The sequence below is a fragment of the Carcharodon carcharias genome, chromosome 2 (genome assembly GCF_017639515.1).
Source record: "Carcharodon carcharias isolate sCarCar2 chromosome 2, sCarCar2.pri, whole genome shotgun sequence".
NCBI lineage: Eukaryota > Metazoa > Chordata > Chondrichthyes > Lamniformes > Lamnidae > Carcharodon > Carcharodon carcharias.
Genome location: NC_054468.1, coordinates 28,080,461 through 28,100,768, shown reverse-complemented (window position 1 = coordinate 28,100,768; position 20,308 = coordinate 28,080,461). Strand labels below are relative to the sequence as shown.

At 43.6% G+C, this 20,308-nt stretch overlaps 1 pseudogene; it reads right to left on the bottom strand.

Moving 5' to 3' along the window:
* Window positions 1–9,390: 9,390 nt before the first annotated feature.
* LOC121287122 lies at window positions 9,391–19,888 on the bottom strand (annotated as a pseudogene).
* Between the last annotated feature and the right edge of the window lie 420 nt (window positions 19,889–20,308).

The following is a 20,308-nucleotide window of genomic DNA, read 5'->3' as shown; positions in this document are numbered from 1 at the left end:
AAGCATTCTGCTCACTGACTCTCAGTTTGGATTCTGTCAGGGCCACTTAGCTCCTGACCTCACTACAGCCTTAGTCCAAACATGGATAGAAGAGCTGAACTCGAGGTGAGGCGAGAGTGTCTGCCCTTGATATCAAGGCACCATTTAACCAAGTGTGACATCAAGGAGCCCTAGCAAAACTGGAGTCAATGGGAATTGGAGAAAACTCTCCACTGGTTGAAGTCACACCTAGCACAAAGAAAGATGGTTGTGGTTGTTGGAGATTGGTCATCTCAGTTCCAGGACATCATTTTAGGAGTTCTTCAGCGTAGTATCCTTCCTTCCATCATAAGGTCAGAAGTGGGGATGTTCACTGATGATTGCACAATGTTCGCTGTTTACGAATCCTCAGATTTGAAGCAGTCCGTGCTCATATGCAGCAAAACCTGGACAACATTCAGGTTTGGGCTGATAAGTGGCAAGTAACATTCGCACCACACAAATGCTAGGCAATAACCATCTCTGACAGGAGAGAATGTACCCTTGACATTCAATGGCATTGCCATCATTGAATCCCCCGCTATCAACATCCTGGGGGTTGCCATTGATCAGAAACTGAAGTGGACCAGCCATATAAATATTGCGGCTATAAGAGCAGAGCAGAGGCTGAGAATTCTGTGGAGAGTAACTCGCCTCCTGACTCTCCAAAGCCTGTCCACCATGCACTCCATCAGGAGTGTGATGAAATACTATCCACTTCCTAGATCAAGGCAACTCCATCAACACTCAAGAAGCTTAGCGCCATCCAGGATAAAGCAGCCCATTTGATTGGCACTTCATCCACCACCTTCAACATCCACTCCCTCGACCACCGATGCACAATGGCAGCAGTATGTACCATTAACAAGATGCACTGCAGCGACTCACTGAAACGCCTTTGACAACACCTTCCAAATGCCTGACCTCTACCACCTAGAAGGTAAGGGCAGCAGATCGATGGGAACACCAGCACCTGGAAGTTCCCCTCTAAGCCACTCACCCTCCTAACTTGGAACTATATTGCAGTTCCTTCACTGTTACTGGGTTAAAATCCTGAAACTCCCTTCTTAAAGCTTTCTGGGTGTACCTACACCACATGGACTGCAGTGGTTCAAGAAAGTGGCTCACCACCCCCTCCTCAAGGGCATTTAGGGATGGGCAATCAAAAATGGGGCCTAGCCATGACACCTACATCACATGAAATAATTTTTAAAAAATTTCAAGTTCTAATATGCAAAAAAAACCCTTTGGGCTTCTTTATTCTTCTGACTGAGCCCATTCCCACATTTACTGATTTGCCAACATTTGAAAAATTTTTATTTACCCTCTAAACAATCCAATGCTGCCCCAGCAGTCTACTCACAATCAGAAGTGATGGAAAGAGTCATCAACAGTACTATCAGTTGACACTTAACTCACTAATAACTTGCTCACCAATGCTCAGTTTGGATTCCACCAGGATCAGTTGGTTCCAGACTATATTACAACCTTGTCCAAAAGTGAGATAAGAGTGAGTGCATTTGATATCAGGGCAGCACTTGGCTGAGTGCAGAATCAAGGCACCCTAGTGTAACTGAGGACAGTTGGGATCAGGAGGAAAGTCTCCAGTGACTGGAGTCATATCTAGCACAAAGGATGATGGTTATGGTTATTGGAGGCCAATCATCTCAGCCTTAGGACATTACTGCAGGAGTTCCTCAGGGCAGTGTCCTAACTCAGCCATCGTCTGCTACCTCATCAATGACCTTCCTTCCATCAGAAATGGGGCAGTTCATGGATGATTGCAGAGTGTTCAACTCCCTTTGCAATTTCTCAAATAGTGAAGCAGCCCATGCCCCCACACAGCAAGACTGGCACAACATCCATGCTTAGGCTGATAAGTGGCAAGTTCAACCCTAGCAGAGACCATTCTCTAACAAGGGAGCCTTCCTTTGATTTTGAATCATCAAACCATAAAAACTTGCAGCATGGAAGGAGGCTATTTGGGTCCATTGTGTCTGTGCTGCCAACAACTTGCCACCCAGCCTAATCCCTCTTTTGATCTCTTGGGTCATAGACATGTAGGTTTTGGAATGCATATCCAAATACTTAAAATGTTATGAGGGCTTCTGCCTCTACCACCCTTTCAGTCAGTGAGTTCCAGATTCCCACCACCTTCTGAATAAAAGAATTTCCCTTTGAATCCCCTCTCAACCTCCTGCCTCTTACCCTAAATCCATGCCCCCTGATTATGAACCACTGAACCAAAGGGAATAAGGCCTTCCTATCCACTCTATCTAGACCCCTCATAATTTGATACACTTCAATTAGGTCTTTCCTCAGCCTCCTCTGTTACAAAGAAAACAAGCCTGGCTTATCCAATCTTTCCTCAAACCTAAAATTCTCCAGCCCAGGCAGCATCCTTGTAAATTTCCTCCATACACACTCTGTCTTTCCTATTGCGTGGTGACCAGAACTGCACACATTTAACTAATGTTTTATACAGTTCCAACAGACCCTCCAAGCTGTTGCCTTTACTAGTCAAGACATAGAATACAAGTTTCCTGAATGCCTTTTTGAATGCCATTATTACGGGCATATACATCCTGGAGTCACCATTAACCAGAAACTTAACTGGACAAACCATATAAATGCCATGACCACTAACTAGAGTGATCAGAGGTAGGTATTCTGTGGCTTGGCTTTCACCTTGGCTTTCCAAAGTAAGAGAATTTTCCTCCCCTCTAATTAATTTTACCCTTTTCCCTCCACTGCAGCACTTCATCTGATGAGGATTCGTTAAAAATAAAAACAAATGTAGAAAGATTTACTACATATCTTTAATAATCTTCAGAACTCTGTAATTTCTATATCATTTCTGGATAGAGAAGGATTTCTGTTGATGATCTGACCACATCCAGTTGGAATAAAAGTGTAGATTCCTCTGACAAGGAAAAGTCCTGCTATTACCTCAAAGTAACTCCCATAGACAAAGACCTGGAAAAATAAAACCAACTATTCAGTGTATTGCGGGTTACTCTGTAGGCTTCCAACATTTTTTCAGTGTAAAGTTTACAGCTATCATCCAAAAATAAATCTAATAGGCAATTTCAAATTCCCTAAGACAGGCTTCACTGTTTCCTTATATAAAAATAAAAACAAAAAACTGCGGATGCTGGAAATCCAAAACAAAAACAGAATTACCTGGAAAAACTCAGCAGGTCTGGCAGCATCGGTGGAGAAGAAGAGTTGACATTTCGAGTCCTCATGACCCTTCGACAGAACTAGGTGAATCCCAAGAAGGGTTGAAGTTTAAACTGGTTTAAGGTGGTCAGCGGGGGTGGCGGGGTGGGGGGGGGGGGGGGGGGGGGGGAGGGGGGGGGGGAGCGGGGCGGGGGGAGAGAAGTGGAGGGGGGGTGTGGTTGTAGGCAAAAGCAGTGATAGAAGCAGATCATCAAAAGATGTCACAGACGGCAGAACAAAAGAACACCTAGGTGTCGAAGTTGGTGATATTATCTAAACAAATGTGCTAATTAAGAATGGATGGTAGGGCACTCAAGGTATAGCTCTAGTGGGGGTGGGGGGAGCATAAAAGATTTAAAAATATTTTAAAATAATGGAAATAGGAGGGAAAAAGAAAAATCTATATAATTTATTGGAAAAAAACAAAAGGAAGGGGGAAAAACAGAGGGGGGGTGGGGATGGAGGAGGGAGGTCAATTCCTAAAGTTGTTGAATTCAATATTCAGTCTGAAAGGGTGTAAAGTGCCTAGTCGGAAGATGAGGTGTTGTTCCTCCAGTTTGCGTTGGGCTTCACTGGAACAATGCAGCAAGCCAAGGACAGACATGTGGGCAAGAGAGCAGGATGGAGTGTTGAAGTGGCAAGTGACAGGGAGGTTTGGGTCATTCTTGCGGACAGACCGCAGGTGTTCTGCAAAGCGGTCGCCCAGTTTACGTTTGGTCTCTCCAATGTAGAGGAGACCGCATTGGGAGTAACGAATGCAGTAGACTAAGTTGGGGGAAATGCAAGTGAAATGTTGCTTCACTTGAAAGGAGTGGTTTGGGCCCTTGGACGGTGAGGAGAGAGGAAGTGAAGGGGCAGGTGTTACATCTTTTGCGTGGGCAAGGGGTGGTGCCATAGGTGGGGGTTGGGGAGTAGGGGGTGATGGATGAGTGGACCACTGTTCCCTTACTTTCTGTAACATTTTAGGACTATTGGATAAAATAGCACCTATACTATCCCTGCCCGTTTTAGCTGGAGATGTGGGTGTTAATGTGTTGCTGTGTCAGTCTAAGCAAATTCTCTATGGGGACTTCATTGCCTGGCAGTCTGTAGATAGCATTCTCCTTAAGAGTTGAGTGGGAGCCAGATGGCACAGCCTGCTGCTTAACCAAATCCAGGTGTCAGCATTCTATTGTGCAACTGGCTCAATCTGATATTACCTAGATTCCAAGCAGGCTACTTGTGATTATGCCCTATTACTCAAAACAGTTTTTCTACAAAACTTTACAATCTGCTTACTTGCATATTTTTAAAAATGTTTATGTACAATGATTTTCTTTTCAATTTTTGTTGAAGGTACAATAATGGAAATATCAGAGCTTTAAACGTGTTTGGTCGATACAGTGGTAAGCAACCCACAATTGCAACTAAATGAAGCAATCTGAAATTGGAAGCAAATACTCATGTATATATGAACATATATTGAATGCACCAGGGTGATAATGTCCAAACCAAGGCCTCTTGAATCAGCTACAACAATGGTCAGGATGGCTTGGAGTACCAGGGCTACAGGTTTACTCCAAACATCAGTGCAATGTGTCCCATGTTCAGGTTAACTGCTATCTGGAAACTGGATTTAGAATTATTTTTAAATATTCATGTTTCTTAGAGATAATAAAAAAACATTATTTATCCATTCAAACAATGAGGTTAATGTCATTTATTATATAATTTGCTTGTTTGCAAGAGGACCTAATCCACTCCTAAACCAATTATAAAACAAAATGTTGTCTATTTAGAGAAATTTATGAGCGAATATTCAAACACTATGTTCCCAGGGCTTTCAAAACAGCTTCAAATGAAGGAATAGGATTTTCTTTTTAGTACAAGGACAAAAGGTAAGATGTTTACATTTTAGGTGGAATTCCTCCTTTGATCAATAAGTCCTAGGATCCAGCACTACTGGTTCATAAGAAGTGTTCTAGGAGCTGGAGTAGCCCATTTGGCCTCTCAAGCCTGCTCTGCCATTCAATAAGATCATGGCTGATCTGATTGTGGCCTTAACTCTACTTTCCTGTTTGCAACCGCTCACCCCCCTCCATAGCCCTTGACTCCCTTGTTGATCAAAAATCTATCTAACTCAGCCTTGAATATATTCAATGACCCAGCCTCCACTGCTATCTCAGGAAGAGAATTCCACAGACTAATGATCCTCTGAAGGAAAAGATTTCTCCTCATCTCAAATCTTAAATGGGAGACCCAGAAATTTTAAACTGTGTCCCGTAGTTCTATACTTCCCTCACAAGGGCATCCACTCTAAACTTCCTCAGAATCTTCTATGTTTTAGGGCATCCTGAAGGGGACAAGTGATAAGGCAGAGTTCATGGTACATGTTGGTACCAGTGACATAGGTAGAAAGAGGGATGAGGTCTTGCATCAAGAATTCAGGGAGTTAGGCAGTAGACTAAAAAGCAATACCTCTTGGGTTGTAATCTCTGGATTACTCCCAGTGCCACGTACTAGCGAGCTCAGAAATAGGAGAATAGCACAGATGAATACGTGGCTTAAGAGTTGGTGCAGGAGGGAGGGTTTTAGATTCTGGATCACTGGGACCATTTCTGGGGAAGGTGGGACCTGTACAAACGGGACGGTCTACATCTGAACCAGAGCGGGACTAACATCCTTGCCGATGGGTTTGCTAGTGCTGTTGGGAGGAATTTAAACTAATTCGGCAGGGGGAGGGGACACAGAATGTTAGCAGAATAGGGGCACATCATAAAACAGTAAAACTATCAAGTCAGAGGGAATACAGCTGCATTAAGTTTCAAGGGAGTAAGGCAAAGCTGGATGGCCTCTACTTTAATGACAGGAGTATTACAGGTAAAATGGATGAGTTAAGGGTGAGGATTGACATGTGGAATTGTGATATAGTAGCCATCACTGAGATGTGGTTGAGGCAAGGGCAGGATTGGCAGCTCAACATTCCAGAATATAGAATCTTCAGGTGAGACAGGGGAGGGGGTAAAAGAGGAGGAGGCGTTGCATTATTAGTTAAGGAGTCAGTTACTGCAGCAAGGAGAGATGATATTTTGGAGGGGGCATCGAATGAAGCTTTGTGGGTAGAGCTTAGGAATAAAAAAGGGGAAGCCACATTGTTAGGTGTTTATTATAGACCCCCAGATAGTTAGCGGGAAATTGAGGAGCAAATATGTGCACAATTTGCGGAGGTGTGTAAAAATAATAACAATAGGGTAATTAGGTGATTTCAACTTTCTCAACATTAATTGGAACAGATATAGTGTTAAGGGCTTGGATGGAGTGGATTTCTTGAAATGTGTACAGGAGACCTTTTTAGATCAATATGTTGAGGGTCCAACAAGGGACGGTGCAGTGCTGGAACTAATTCTGGGGAATGAAGCCGGACAGGTGGCTGAGGTGGTGGTGGGGGAGCATTTTAATGATAGTGACCACAACGTGGTACAGTTCAAGTTTGTTATGGACGAAGAAATAGACAAGTTGCCAAAAAATGTTTTGGATTGGGGGAGAGTGGATTTTAGTAAAATAAGGCAGGATCTGACCAAGGTAGACTGGGAACAGTTACTTGTGGGGAAATCTACAGAGGAGCAGTGGTGGGCGTTCAAAAATGAAATAGGGAGGGTACAGGTTCCCTCTAGGGTGATAGGAAGGAGTAACAAGCCCAGAGAACCATGGATGACCAGAGATATTCAGGTTATGATGAGAAGGAAGAGAGAGGCTTTTAGCAGGTACAAGGGAAGCAAATTAGCAGAGGCATTAGTGGAGTACAGAAAGTGCGGGGTGGAGCTTAAGAAAGCAATTAGGAGAGCAAAGAAGGGATATGAGAAAGCTCTGGCAGGTAAAAGTAGGGAAAATCCCAAGATAGTCTATAAGTATATCAATGGGAAGAGGATAACCAGGGAAAGAATAGGGCCCATAAGGGACCAAAGGGGAAATCTATGGGTGGAGCCAGATGATATTGTTAGAGTGTTGAATGAATACTTCACATCCGTCTGCACCAAAATTATTGAACTCGGGGAGAGACACTGCGAGGTTCTTAAGCAAATTGGGAGTGACAGTATTGGAGGTGTTGGCAGGCTTAAAAGTGGACAAATTTCCAGGTCCAGATGATTTGTGTCCCAGACTGCTGAGGGAGGCAAGGGAGGAGATCGCAGGGGCTCTGACCCAAATTTTTAATTCCTCTCTGGCCACGGGGGACGTGCCAGAGGACTGGAGAACAGCTAATATGGTTCCGCTATTTAAGAAGCATAGAGATAAGCCAGGGAACTACAGGCCAGTGAGTCTCACATCAATGGTAGGGAAACTTTCGGAGAAAATTCTGAAGGAGAGAATCTATCTCCACTTAGAGCAGCAAGGTTTGCTCAGGGATAGTCAGCATGGCTTTGCAGAGGGAGGTCATGCCTAACAAATTTGATTGAATTTTTTGAGGAGGTGATCAGGTGTGTAGATGAGGGTAGTGCAGTTGATGTAGTTTATATGGATTTCAGCAAAGCCTTTGACAAGGTCTCACATGGGAGACTTATAAAGAAGGCAGATGGACATGGGATACAGAGTAATTTGATAAGGTGGATTCAAAATTGGCTTAGTTGTGGGAGACAGAAGGTGATGACAGAAGGATGCTTTAGTGACTGGAAGCCAGTGTCCAGTGGCGCACCACAGGGATCTGTGCTGGGTCCCCTGTTATTTGTCATTTATATAAATGACATAGATGACTATGTGGATTAGTAAGTTTGCGGATGACGCAAAGATTGGCCTGTGGTTAACAATGAGGTTGAGTGTCTTGGGCTACAGGAAGATATAGACGGGTTGGTCAAATGGGCAGGTAAGTGGCAGATGGAATTTAACCCTGAAAAGTGTGAGGTGATACACTTTGGAAGGAGTAATTTGATGAAGAAGTATTCAATGAATGGCATGACACTAGATAGTTCTGAGGAACAAAGGGATCTTGGCATGTGTGTCCATAGATCTCTGAAGACGGAGGGGCATGTTAGTTTGGTGGTGAAAAAGGCATATGGGACACTTGCCTTTATCAATCGAGGCCTAGATTACAAAAGTGGAGAGGTCATGTTGTAGTTGTATAGAACTTGGTGAGGCCACACCTGCAGGAGCATGTGCAGTTCTGGTTGCCACATTATAGGAAGATGTGATTGTACTGGAGGGGGTGCAGAGGAGATTCACCAGGATGTTGCCTGGGATGAAACATTTAAGTTATAAAGAGAGGTTGGATAGACTTGGGTTGTTTTCGTTGAAGCAGAGAAGACTGAGGGGCGACCTGATCGAGGTGTAAAAGATTATGAGGGGCATGGACAGGGTGGATAGGGAGCAGCTGTTCCCTTAGATGAAGGGTCAGTCACAAGGGGACATAAGTTCAAGGTGAGGAACAGGAGGTTTAGGGGGCGTTGTGAGGAAAATCTTTTTTACCCATAGGGTGGTGACGGTCTGGAATGCACTGCCTGGAGGCAGGTTGCCTCACATTCTTTAAAAAGTACCTGGATGAGCACTTGGCATGTCTTAACATTCAAGGCTATGGGTCAAGTGCTGGTAAATGGGATCAGGTAGGTAGGTCAGGTGTTTCTCACGTGTCGGTGCAGACTCGATGGGCCCAAGGGCCTCTTCTGCACTGATTCTGTGATTCAACAAGATCACCTCTCATTCTTCCAAATTCCAATGGCTACCATGTATCACATATCATTTGAAATCCATTTTCTATTAGAATTGAAATTTTCCAATAATAATAGGAATTCATCTTCCTTTTGATAGCTTACCAACTGTTAAATTTACCCACTGTTAAATTCAGCATAGCTAATGTGTAACTTGAAACTAGCAGTTTTATTCTGTAACATTGGGTTTGCAAGAAAGGAGAGATTTAAAATAAATAAATTGACTGATTGGATTAGGACAAAGGGCAAGATGTTTACGTTTTGGGTGGAATTTCCTCCTTTGATCAATAAGTCTCAGGATCCAATACTATTGGTTCACAAGAATAGTCCCTCGATTCAGTGAAAGGAAATTCAGTAACCCCTGTGGGTTAGATTCTTTTCTTACCCTGACTTTTTAAATCGTTGCTTTGTTGGTATATAATGTTTTACTTTCATTAAAAGCAGCACTGCAAAAGGTAGAGTTACAGTGTCATACTCACATTGCCATCATAATCAGCAGCATGTAGGAGCCCTTGAACAAAACGAAAGAGGCATAACAAACCCAGACGTTGTTTGGCAAAGCCATGGCATATAAAACACCACTGTTCATAGCTGAAAAGATGCCCAGTACCAGTTCTCCCCAGATTGTCCGATCCGATGGCAAAAGAGGTAGCAGCACCTGAAAGAATAGAATGAGAAGCAACATTGTGGTTATCTGATCATAACTAGAAGTTAATTGAGTAGTTTATAGAACAATATGCATCCCATCTTATTTTAATGAATAATAGTTTGTTTGCCATAGCGATGGTTCCTTTCTTGGTTTTAAGTCTGCACACAAAATCTGAAATTCTACCTGTTCTAAAATAAAATCTCATAGGAGCAATACTGCTTGAAGAAAATTGCATCTCTAACATCAAGTAATCTTCTCGACACTATCATTTTAGGCTTTTCTTGCCTAAAGAGGCCATTTCAGGACCCATGAGACCAGCAAGGACAATGAAGCATGCCAGTAACATCCAGGTAATTCTGTTTTTGTTTCAGTAACAACAGAGTTTGGTGTAAGTCAAGTTCCAATAATTGAAGTAACTGATAAGAGATAAGCCACCATTGAAAACTAGTGAGGCACAGCTTTAAGTTACACCATATTCAAAATAGAAACAAGTCGTAACCCAGAACAGCATTTTGTGAATGGTATTTGAGCTTCAGCCAAAAACTAAGAAATTGTATCTATGGCAATTACTTTATTATTTTTCTGCTATTTGGTAAATGTCTAGAAAACAACCTCTAATGATACCAAGTAGTACAGGGAGTTGGAGGTCTATCTCCAACTTGAAGCAAACCTGTGCCTCAGGCCTTGTTACTCTCTAGGTACAGATCAAGGCATTAATTCTTCATAAAAACACAGAGACCTAAAGTAGCCAACTTACAGCTAAACTCCAGAGGAATCCTCTGCGTTGAATCCCAAAAAACATTTATTGCATAAATAAAGTATAAGCTCTAGCTTTCCTTGATGTTTCACAACCTGTCAGGCGTTAGCACAAAATTTTATATTCCATGATCCAGTTCATTATTATTTAAGCATACAAATTAACGACCTGCACCCAATCTGTGAAGACATTGATCCCACCATCAAGTCTGTGGGGCCCATTTCTTTTTAGGCATCCCAGGCAGATGCATAAAATAAATGTTGGGATCCTTGGCTATATTAAAGGATCCTTTTCACAACATGGTCATGTCCATGGTGGGGCAGGGGTCGGGATTCTTCTGTGACCATGGTACCTGTCAACCAAAGGGAAATATTTGAAATTCTTTTCAAAAGCACGTTCCCATGGAGCCAGGAAGAACACGGGTTCCATATCTCCATGGCCTTATGAGAGGATCACTGCCTGGAAAACAGGCAACACAAAATTGGTTCTGCTGTGGACCAAGCTGCACGTTGAGGCACAGTCAACACCAGCAACTCATGCCGGATATGCAGATGAGGCTTAAAGGTCCATTTTAATCAATACTCGGCCCTTTTACTTCGGCTGGGCATTGTCTCTGTAGGGCCAAGCCAGGGCCCAAAATCAGGTCTAGGCAAATTTCTACCTTGTGGGCTTAACAATCAGCAAAAGACGTGGGTTTTAAAAGACCTTAATAATACTGAACAATCATGGGTAAAATGGACAACAGGTAACCGTCAACAGGCATAGGGAGACTCCAGTCCTGGGCTTATTAGCTCTCATACAGACATTGAAGTAACCTTAACGTCATAATAATAAAGATTTACTAGTGTATTATTAATCCAATTAAACTAACAGAAACACTTAAAATTTTAAATGATAATTTAAGTAGTGATAATGAAGATGACCCCTATATTTTTCTCTGTCTTTTCCTCCCTCTTCCCTTCCAATCCCCCCCACCTTCCACTCAGAATTTGATTCTAATTTCAAGCATTTTGGTTGACCTGATTCTTTCTATTTGGAGCTTCCCAATCCTGATTACCACGCCCAGTGAAGTGTAAATAAATGATTATATGTCTCCATATCTAAGGAAAACTTCTTTTAAGCAGCAAGTGATAATGACCTGGAACTCGCTGCTCATGAGAGTGGTAGAAGTGGAAACAGTCAACAAATTGAAGAGAAAATTGGATGGGCACTTGAAGGAAATAAACTCCACTTGCCTGGATGAGCACTCCAACAACACTCAAGTAGCTCAACACCATCCAGGACAAAGCATCCTGCTTGAACGGCACTCCATCCACTACCTTCAACATTCACTCCCTCCCCCACTGATGCACACTGACAGCAGTGTGTACCATCTACAAGCTGCACTGCAGCAACTCGACAAGGTTCCTTCGACAGCACCTTCCAAACCCATGACCTCTAACACCAAGAAGGACATAGGCAGCATATGCATGGGAACACCACCACCTGCAAGTTCCCCTCCAAGTCACACACCACCCTGACTTGAAACTATATTGCCATTCTCTCACTCGCTGGGTCAAAATCCTGGAACTCTCTTCCTAACAGCAGTGTGGGTGTACCTACACCAAATGGACGGCAGCAGCTCAAGAAGGCAGCTCACCACCACCTTCTCAAGGGCGATTAGGGATGGAGAATAAATGCTGGTTGAGCCACCGATGCCCATATCCCATGAATTAATTTTAAAATTAATTGGATGGTGTGGAAAAGGACTGATTGGATCGCTCTGTGGGGAGCTGACATAGACTCGAAGGGTCGAATGGCCTTCTTTTGTGCCATTAAAAAATTATTCTGAAACGACTCCATGCTAGAAAGAATGTGTGCAGATATCACATGAAGCAGGATTATGTTGGTTACAGTGCAACTGAATACAGCACTCCTTCCACAGCATTGAAAATGTTGATCCCCATTTGTACCTAATTAAGTGAAGCTGGATTTTCAGCAATGGCATCAATGAACCCAAAGTACTTGGGTACCAAGATGCACATCGACCATGACATGATTGTGTGTTTGTCAAAGATACTTCTTCCACATCTTGACAGAATTGTTGCTCAGCATCAGCAATAAGTTTCACATTTAGTAAAACAAAAACAAAAATAAATACATACATTAAAATGTATAACTAATTTTTATACAGAAAAAAATACTTGTGTTTCAGGGATCCATGGAATTTTTGTAACACAGGAGTGGGAGCAGGGGGTGATGTGGAACCTCAGAGGAAAAAACTGTGATCTACTCAATCTAATTTCACCCTGTTTCTTGCCATCGATGCTGCCTGACCTGCTGAGTATTTCTAGCATTTTTAAAAATTATATATTATTGTCAATTTCATGAATGTTGTTAGTTAATTCAAGCCCCACTTTCTGACCTCCTATTAATCTGCTACATATGCAGTTTGATTTTGGGGGCAGGGTAGGTTGGCAGAGAGTATATTAGAATATTAAAAACAGATTGTAACCAGAGAACAGAAAATGCTGGAAAAACTCAGCAGGTCTGGCAGCATCTGGCAGCAGAGAAAGAAACAGAGTTAACTTTCCAAATCCGTATGACTTCTTCAGACTTGTCTCTGAAGAAGTCATAGGGACTTGAAACGTTAACCCTGAGCTTCACTGAGTATTCTGATTCTAATCTATTTCCTTTCCTGTCTGCTATTCTTCTGATTTGTTATGAAATGTTGACTTATTTCACACCATAAACTTCCCAAGATTGCCTGCTGTTTCGTTAGCTGGTACCTGGACAGCATAGCTGCCTCCTAGTTCTATTTTCGTTTCTTTTTACCTCAGGACTCCTCTGAATCTACCTCTTGTTCATCAGCACATTACTACTCTTTTATTGCATTCATCACAGCCTCTCATCCCTTAACCACTCTCATTTATTTATGATGGCATCAAGGACAAAGATGTTACATCAGTAGTTGGTTATTTTAATTAAAAACAGGATGATTATTATTCACCTTACCCATAATGTTTGACACCACTTCTGCATGCCATTGTACACCATGGTATTTTGCAATGGCTCAACATGATCCCATAGCACCTGCACGTAACTCTGAATTTGATAATAACCAGAAGGGGCCAATGCCCACCAAATGGACCAATAGAGGAGTTGTGGAGAGGAGTAACATGCTTTGAAATCAGACCAAAGCTGGACGAACTCCTTTTGCACACTACGTTGATCAGGCCATCAACATTTTGTTTCAGATCCTCTCCATCCAACTGCACAGGTAATGGTGAGAATGTTGGTGTTTCCAGATTCTTTTGAGGACTAATATTTTCAGACCTTGGCTTGACGTCTTCAGCTGATGGGGCAACTTGATTGTTTTCAGCCTCCTCTTTTCTTTGGAAAAAATATGCCTCTCTTGGGCAGGGGCAGAGGAATAGAAGAAAGAATAGCTACAAACAACGAAAACAGTGAAAACATGTTCAAATAGAAATAAGGGACATCCCAAACAGAGACTAGAGATTGTCCCAGAACTGAACCTAGGGTATGTCCAACCAGCATGATACTCCGACAGTAAATTGTCACTTTCTGACAGTGCTCAGAACTCGTAATGCTGTAAATGTACAAGTAATAAGCCACATTGGTGGCAGCCACTATGCCATAGAGAAAGAATAAAAACTTCATGACCAAAACTCCTTGTCCGAGGGTGAATACAGTGACACTAAAACTTAAGGTAAGCCCTTGAAAAACTATGACTGGTTTATGTATTGAAAAATCTGAGTGAGAAGACAGGTACTAACATTGCCAAGCAAGTATATATCCATACTGGCAATATCTCATTCATAACCTGAAAGTGAATGGAAAAAATATTCATTAAAAAAATGCACAAAATAAAAATAAAACTAACAAGAAGCCTAGGAACAAAACACAATATAACAGAAACATACAACACTGGGGAGACCAAATGCAGATTTTGTGGAACACCTCCATTCAGCTCACAAGCGTGACCCTGAGCATCTGGTGACCTTCCATTTTAATCCTCCACCTTGCTCACATGCTGACATCTCTGTCATTGACCTACTGGAATGTTCCAGTGAAGCTCAATGTAAGCTCAAGGCGCAGCACCTTATCTTTCAATTAGGCACTTAAAGCCTTCTGGATTCAACTGAGTTCAATGATTTCAGACCATGAAGTCTGCTCCCCTCCCCACCATCTCCCATTTTTTCTCCATTTCTTTGCATGCTTTGAACTCGTTTTTCTTGATTTTGCTTTCAGACAGCAGCTGTTCATTATTCTGTCATTTAGACCTCCTCTGGACCCATCTTTTCTTTCTTTATTTGTCCCATTACCACTCCCTTTGGCTATTTTCGCCAACTCTTTTGACATTTAATGTCTCCTGTCTTCCACCCTATCATAGATATTCCCTTTTGCTTTTATTCCACCTTCCCCCACTTCACCTCCTTAAAACCTATTACATCTCTAACTTTTCCCAATCCTGATGAATGGTCACAGCCTGAAATGTTAACTCAGTGTTGGCAAGAGGAATGGAATCACTGGCAAGAATGTGAGGGCTGAAGGCAATGGCTTTGGTCTTCCCAATGTTTAGCTGGGAGGAAGCTGTGGTTCATCCAAGTCTAACGACACAAAAATGCACTAGCGGGCTCAAACCGGGAGTTGCCAGCAAACCTGTGGCTCCTAATTAATTGAAGTATGGGACCAAGGGGGTGGTGGTACAAGGATTATCCAATGAGTAATGCACCAAATCATCACATATTTGTCAGAGGGCAGAATTATACAATCCTCCACCACCAAGTTTGTAGTCAGGGTGGGCCGTAAAATTTCTCGGATGACCTTCCCGCCAGGCTCTTGCCCATCCCTACCTCTCTGCAGTTTTACGGTGGGACAGGTGAGGCCTAGGGCAGCTCATCCACCCTTGCCCCGATTGAGACCCTTAGGTGGCCAATTAATGACTACCTAAGGGCTGTTTCCCACCCAGGCTTGATTTTCAGTGTAGCGGGAGGAGTTTAGGGCAGGCATGCCCGTAAAGTGGCCCTGCTTAGGCGTCGGTTGGGAAGAGGGGTGCAGGAGCCTTCATCAACAGCCTCCTTTCATCCTTTCATCAAAAGCGCACCCACGCCCCCACCACCACCACTACTCCCTGCCCCTCCAGAAGGTCTGGCACCTCCAGATACTCCCTCCCCACCAGCCTCTCCACCAACACCCTACCCCATTCTGCCCACCCCACCTGCCAGGCCTCACTTCCCTTCCCAGCCCTGAGACACCGAAATTTACCCAGTCCTGGACTACTGGGGCTCAGACTCTAGGCCCAGTCCTGACCACTGTAGCTTCTGGCACTGCTGGGACTAGAGAGCTGCTAACCAATCAGATTGGCCAGTAGCTTTCTGAGGCAGGACTTCCTCCCTAGTGAAGGGTAGAAGACCTGCCTCCAGTCAATTAACACTCGTTGGAGCTTAAAAGGCTGTGGGGCTGGCCGTATGGACAGGGAGGTGTTTGCTGCTGACTACTCAGTTCACAGGAAGGGAAATGCCACCATCCAAAAAAATCCTGCCCAAAAGAATTTTAACAAGATTTGTCATTTTTTTTTTCTTCATCTGTGCACTGAGGAAATCCTTAAAATGATTCACTTTAAAAGTATTTATTCCAGTTACAGGAAATTGTTCAGCATTGTAGTTTATGGATGGAGTACAGAGTTTGCCATGTCGCACTATGAACTTCAGTTAAAAGACTTGATTTGAGGATGCTGCTTTACTGCCACTGAGCTAGATCTTGCAGCTTTCTTATTTATGCAAACTGAGGGCTCAATAAACCTGAATGTTGTGACAGCAAAAAGAGAATAACAATTGCCCTCAAATCCTCCAAAGGGCAATCAGAATTCACAGTGACAACAACTCAAGATGTTTGGAGAAAAACAGATGAAAGATATTTTCAAAGAACTGTTAGTGATTGGGCAAACAATTCTCAGTAAATTCAAATTTATTCAAAATAGGGCCAAAATTTCATCTGTGGCCATTTTTGGGCATGGGGAGGTATCACATCCGTTCCTGTCGAGGCAGGCAGCCCACAAACTTACGCTGCCTTCACGTTAATTTCTGTGCCAGCTCAGTGTGACCTATGGACATCATCCAAGAACAGTGCAATACAAACACTGACATTCTGCCCTCTCTCTTGCAGGAGAAGGTGGCCCATCACAGGATGGAGGAGCAGAGAGCCACCTGGAGACAGGCGTGCCATCATCGACTGAGGAGATGGTGCTCTGCATCATCAGGAGTCCTTGGCATCCAATGTGATTGAGACAGGATGATGGTGTGCCTTCTCAACTCACTCCTCATCCCTGCCCTGCAATCTGGCATGATATGCAAGTTGCAGTTGTTGTGACCATGGACTTCTAGCTCTCCTCCCCATCCCATTTCCCTCACCCCAACCATCGTCATCAGTTTCTATGCCGAAGAGAGAGAACAACCACACACCAGTGATTCGGAAGGACTATCACTTGGTTTGCCACACGCAGCCACCAACTCAGATACTGGTGCTGTATGTACCTTAGAGGGCAATATATGGTTGGGATCTGGCATGGAGGCCACGAGGACAGGATAGCCATGTGCCAGATTCTGGGAGAATGAGGTCGCAGATGAGTTCTGCTAGAGGAGAATGCTGATGAACATGCACACTGAGATGTTGGGTGCATTGGCAGGCCTACCAAACAACCTTCTGTCACTGTCAAGGAGCATGGAGGAGTCTGGCTCCAAAATGGCACAGGGTGTTTTGAAGGGCTTAGAGCCAATCCTTTTTATGGTGGAAGCAGTAACCAATTCTATGACAGCACCAGCAGACCCAGCCATGATGGAGAGCCTAGCAGCTACTGTCTCAGCTTCCACTACAGCACATACGTAACTTCCCCAGTGGCTCAGTGCAGGCTGAGGTCACAAGATTCATGCTTTTCTGCCATACAGACTCATCATGCCTGAGGATCTCACTGCTCAAAAGGACATGCAGGCTCTCACAGCAGTCCCAACGATCTATCCTCCAACAAATTACTAGGGTACTGGGGTCCCATGGAAATGGAAGTGGTTCCATGGAGCACGAGCTTGCTGCTTTCTCTAAGGATGAAAGCATTTATGCTCCTACTTTTCCAATCTATTAGTGCCCTTGCTGTTGCTTCTCAGTCAGCCAGCCTAGGCTACTGCCACCTATGTCAAGGTGTTACAGTCTAAAGTCAGGCCCTAAGGCCCAGAGCTGCTCAATTGCAGTCTCCATCAGTGAAAGTCAGCAGCCGTGAGGTAGCCATTGGGGTAGAACTGCATTGGAGCACTAGGGCAGACAAAGGTACATGAAAGACAAGTGCTAAGAGAATGTACAAGGGTGAATAATTCATTTCTCTTTGTATAAATGGATTTGTTGTTGACTAAAGATGTTAATGGGAATGTTTTTGCGGGTTGCTTTTATTGGTGGATAATGATGGGGTGTCACAGATGGACATAACAGTGGGGAATAAAGGATCAATAGCAAAAAAGTGAAGTAGTTTTATTGAAAGTGGAGTCTGAGAAGGCATTCTCTGACAGCCCACTGGAGTGAAGGAGTCCAGGATACATCTGCCCTACATCTTCTTTATCCCCCTCCGAGGAGCTCTCTGGCTTCCTGGAGGCAATGTTCTGGTGGACACAGTAGAGCACCACAAACTTCAAAACCCACTCTGGCATGTACTGGAGAGCCCCCTGCTAGCAGTCAAAGCAGTGGAACCATTGCTTCAGCAGGCCGATTACATAGGATAGGATTACATATTATATACACCACAGAACAGGCCATTTTGCCCAACCAGTCCGTGTAGGTGTTTATGCTCCACCTGTGTCTCTTCCCATCTTTTCTCATCTAAATTTATCATCCTAGCTACCAATCCCTTTATCCTTCAAATGCTTGTTCTACTATTCTACTGTGGCTCTTGTTATATTCCCACTGTCCTCAAGTGATCAGGCCTTTGTCCCAAACAGCCAGCCTCTGTTTCTCCATAGAGGTCTGAAGACAATGGGTATGGCTGACTGATGCAGGATGAATGTTTCTTGGCTGCCATCAGGATAGCAGGTATTCACTGACATCATGGTCACACACCAAATGCACCTTGATAGAATGGTAGCCCTTGAAGTTCCTTGGTGTCTTAGGGGCCACCAGAGCTACGTGTGCCCTGCACCATCAGGAATCCCATTCTCCTGGCAAAGACACGTGTCCTCTTATCCTGCTTGTCCCTGCTGTGGGAGAAGCAAATGTACTCCCCTCTCCTGGAATAGTGGGCCTCTGTGACCTCCTGGTTGCCCTGATGGACAGGGTACTGGTGTATGTTTGTGATGTCTCCAGCTCCCAACTGGAAAGACCAAAACACACAAAAGCTCATTGCCATTGTGATCTTTATGGCCACTGGCAGAGCTGCCCTCGCACTGATGTGAGGCTGCAGCTCGGGTTGTAGGAGATGGCACAGTTCAGTGACCGCCTGCTTGCTGAACCTGAGTCGCCTCAGGCATTGCTCCTGGGTCAGCTGGAGATAGAAGTGCTTCCAAAAAGCCTTGGTGGCAGGTCTGTCTGCGGAGAGCACTCTTTCCACCCCCAACACGCCCCACCCACCCGCTCTTTTAGAAGAACTTACCCTCTCTGCAGCTTACACTCCATTTGAAGCTTATGTTGTAGACTAAGAAGCGTTTCAACCACAGCACCACCGGCCCCCCACCTCTTCCACCACAGCTCAGGGACCAAGCTCAGGGACCAAATCCTGTGTCCTCACTAATTTTAAGCACCAGCTATCCATTAAATACATCATGGGAGTTATCGGTACTGCACAGACAAATTCCACAAAACTAACGTCAAATCAACTGAAATGACAGTTTGACATCATGACAGCACCACTCCTGAGACCCCTGGACCATGTATAACACACCCACTCCAGCATCCTTCCCAGCCTGGGCACTGCATGGACTATGCCAGAAATGATTGAAAGCGCAAGTGGCACACTATATTGATTCGGGGCTTTCCTAGGGCCAGCAGTGATGTTACAGAGCCCAATTTCTTGCCCTCAATGTTTCATAAACATATAACTCAAGATTCCTGTGTCCAGCATTCGATGTTTTGAATAAATTGAATTTTAAGTGTTTATTTTTCTAATGACCAACAAACTTTCAGAAATACTTTTCACCTGTTGCTCTTCAAGCTTTTTCATTCACATTTTACAAAAAAAACTGCAACTATAGCTCTCCCTCATGGCCACTATGATCTATATCTCTCCACACTTACCTAATAAAACAACTTCTAGAAATTGCTAAATTTCTGCTACTGTATTAAGGTAATAATATTTGTACCTCAAAATAGGATTACCTCGTTTAACTTTGCAAATTAGTTAAGTTTGTGGACACATACCTGCTCAACAGTTAAGTTTTTTTTATCAGGTCCAACTAGAAAAGCCACACAAAATGAATCTGTTGGCCTTGCTGTAGAGAAAAGTGCAAAGGCACATAGAAACAGTGGGGGGTAAAACCATCCTTTGCTTTGAGCTCCGTTCCAGCAACAGTTACCTCTGCAGCATGGTGACATGGTGCTTAACAGAAGTAAATCCTTTTGAGCTTGTTCTAATTCCAGTTTTCAGCTGGAATTCTCCAGCAGTCTAAACACATTAAACCTCTGATCACAAAAACATGAACTTTCAACATGTAGCGAAGGTGCTCCAAGTTGGATTTCTCCACCCATTTTTGGAACACGTCATTAGATCTAAATAAGCTACTGGGCACCCACATTTATCAACAGAAGGTAGTACAGTAAAAACAAAAAGAGCTTCAGGTCAGTTCAAGGTGTTGACCCTTGGTACTTGGTCTGTTTAAATGTTTCAAACTATTTTTTTGTTTTCTATGCAATTTCTTCATTAATATTCTTTACAGATAGCTCAACAGGAGGTACTTAAAATGAGTAGAGCATACAGAACAGGAAAGAAATATCCTTTCAGGTCTCTGGATGTTG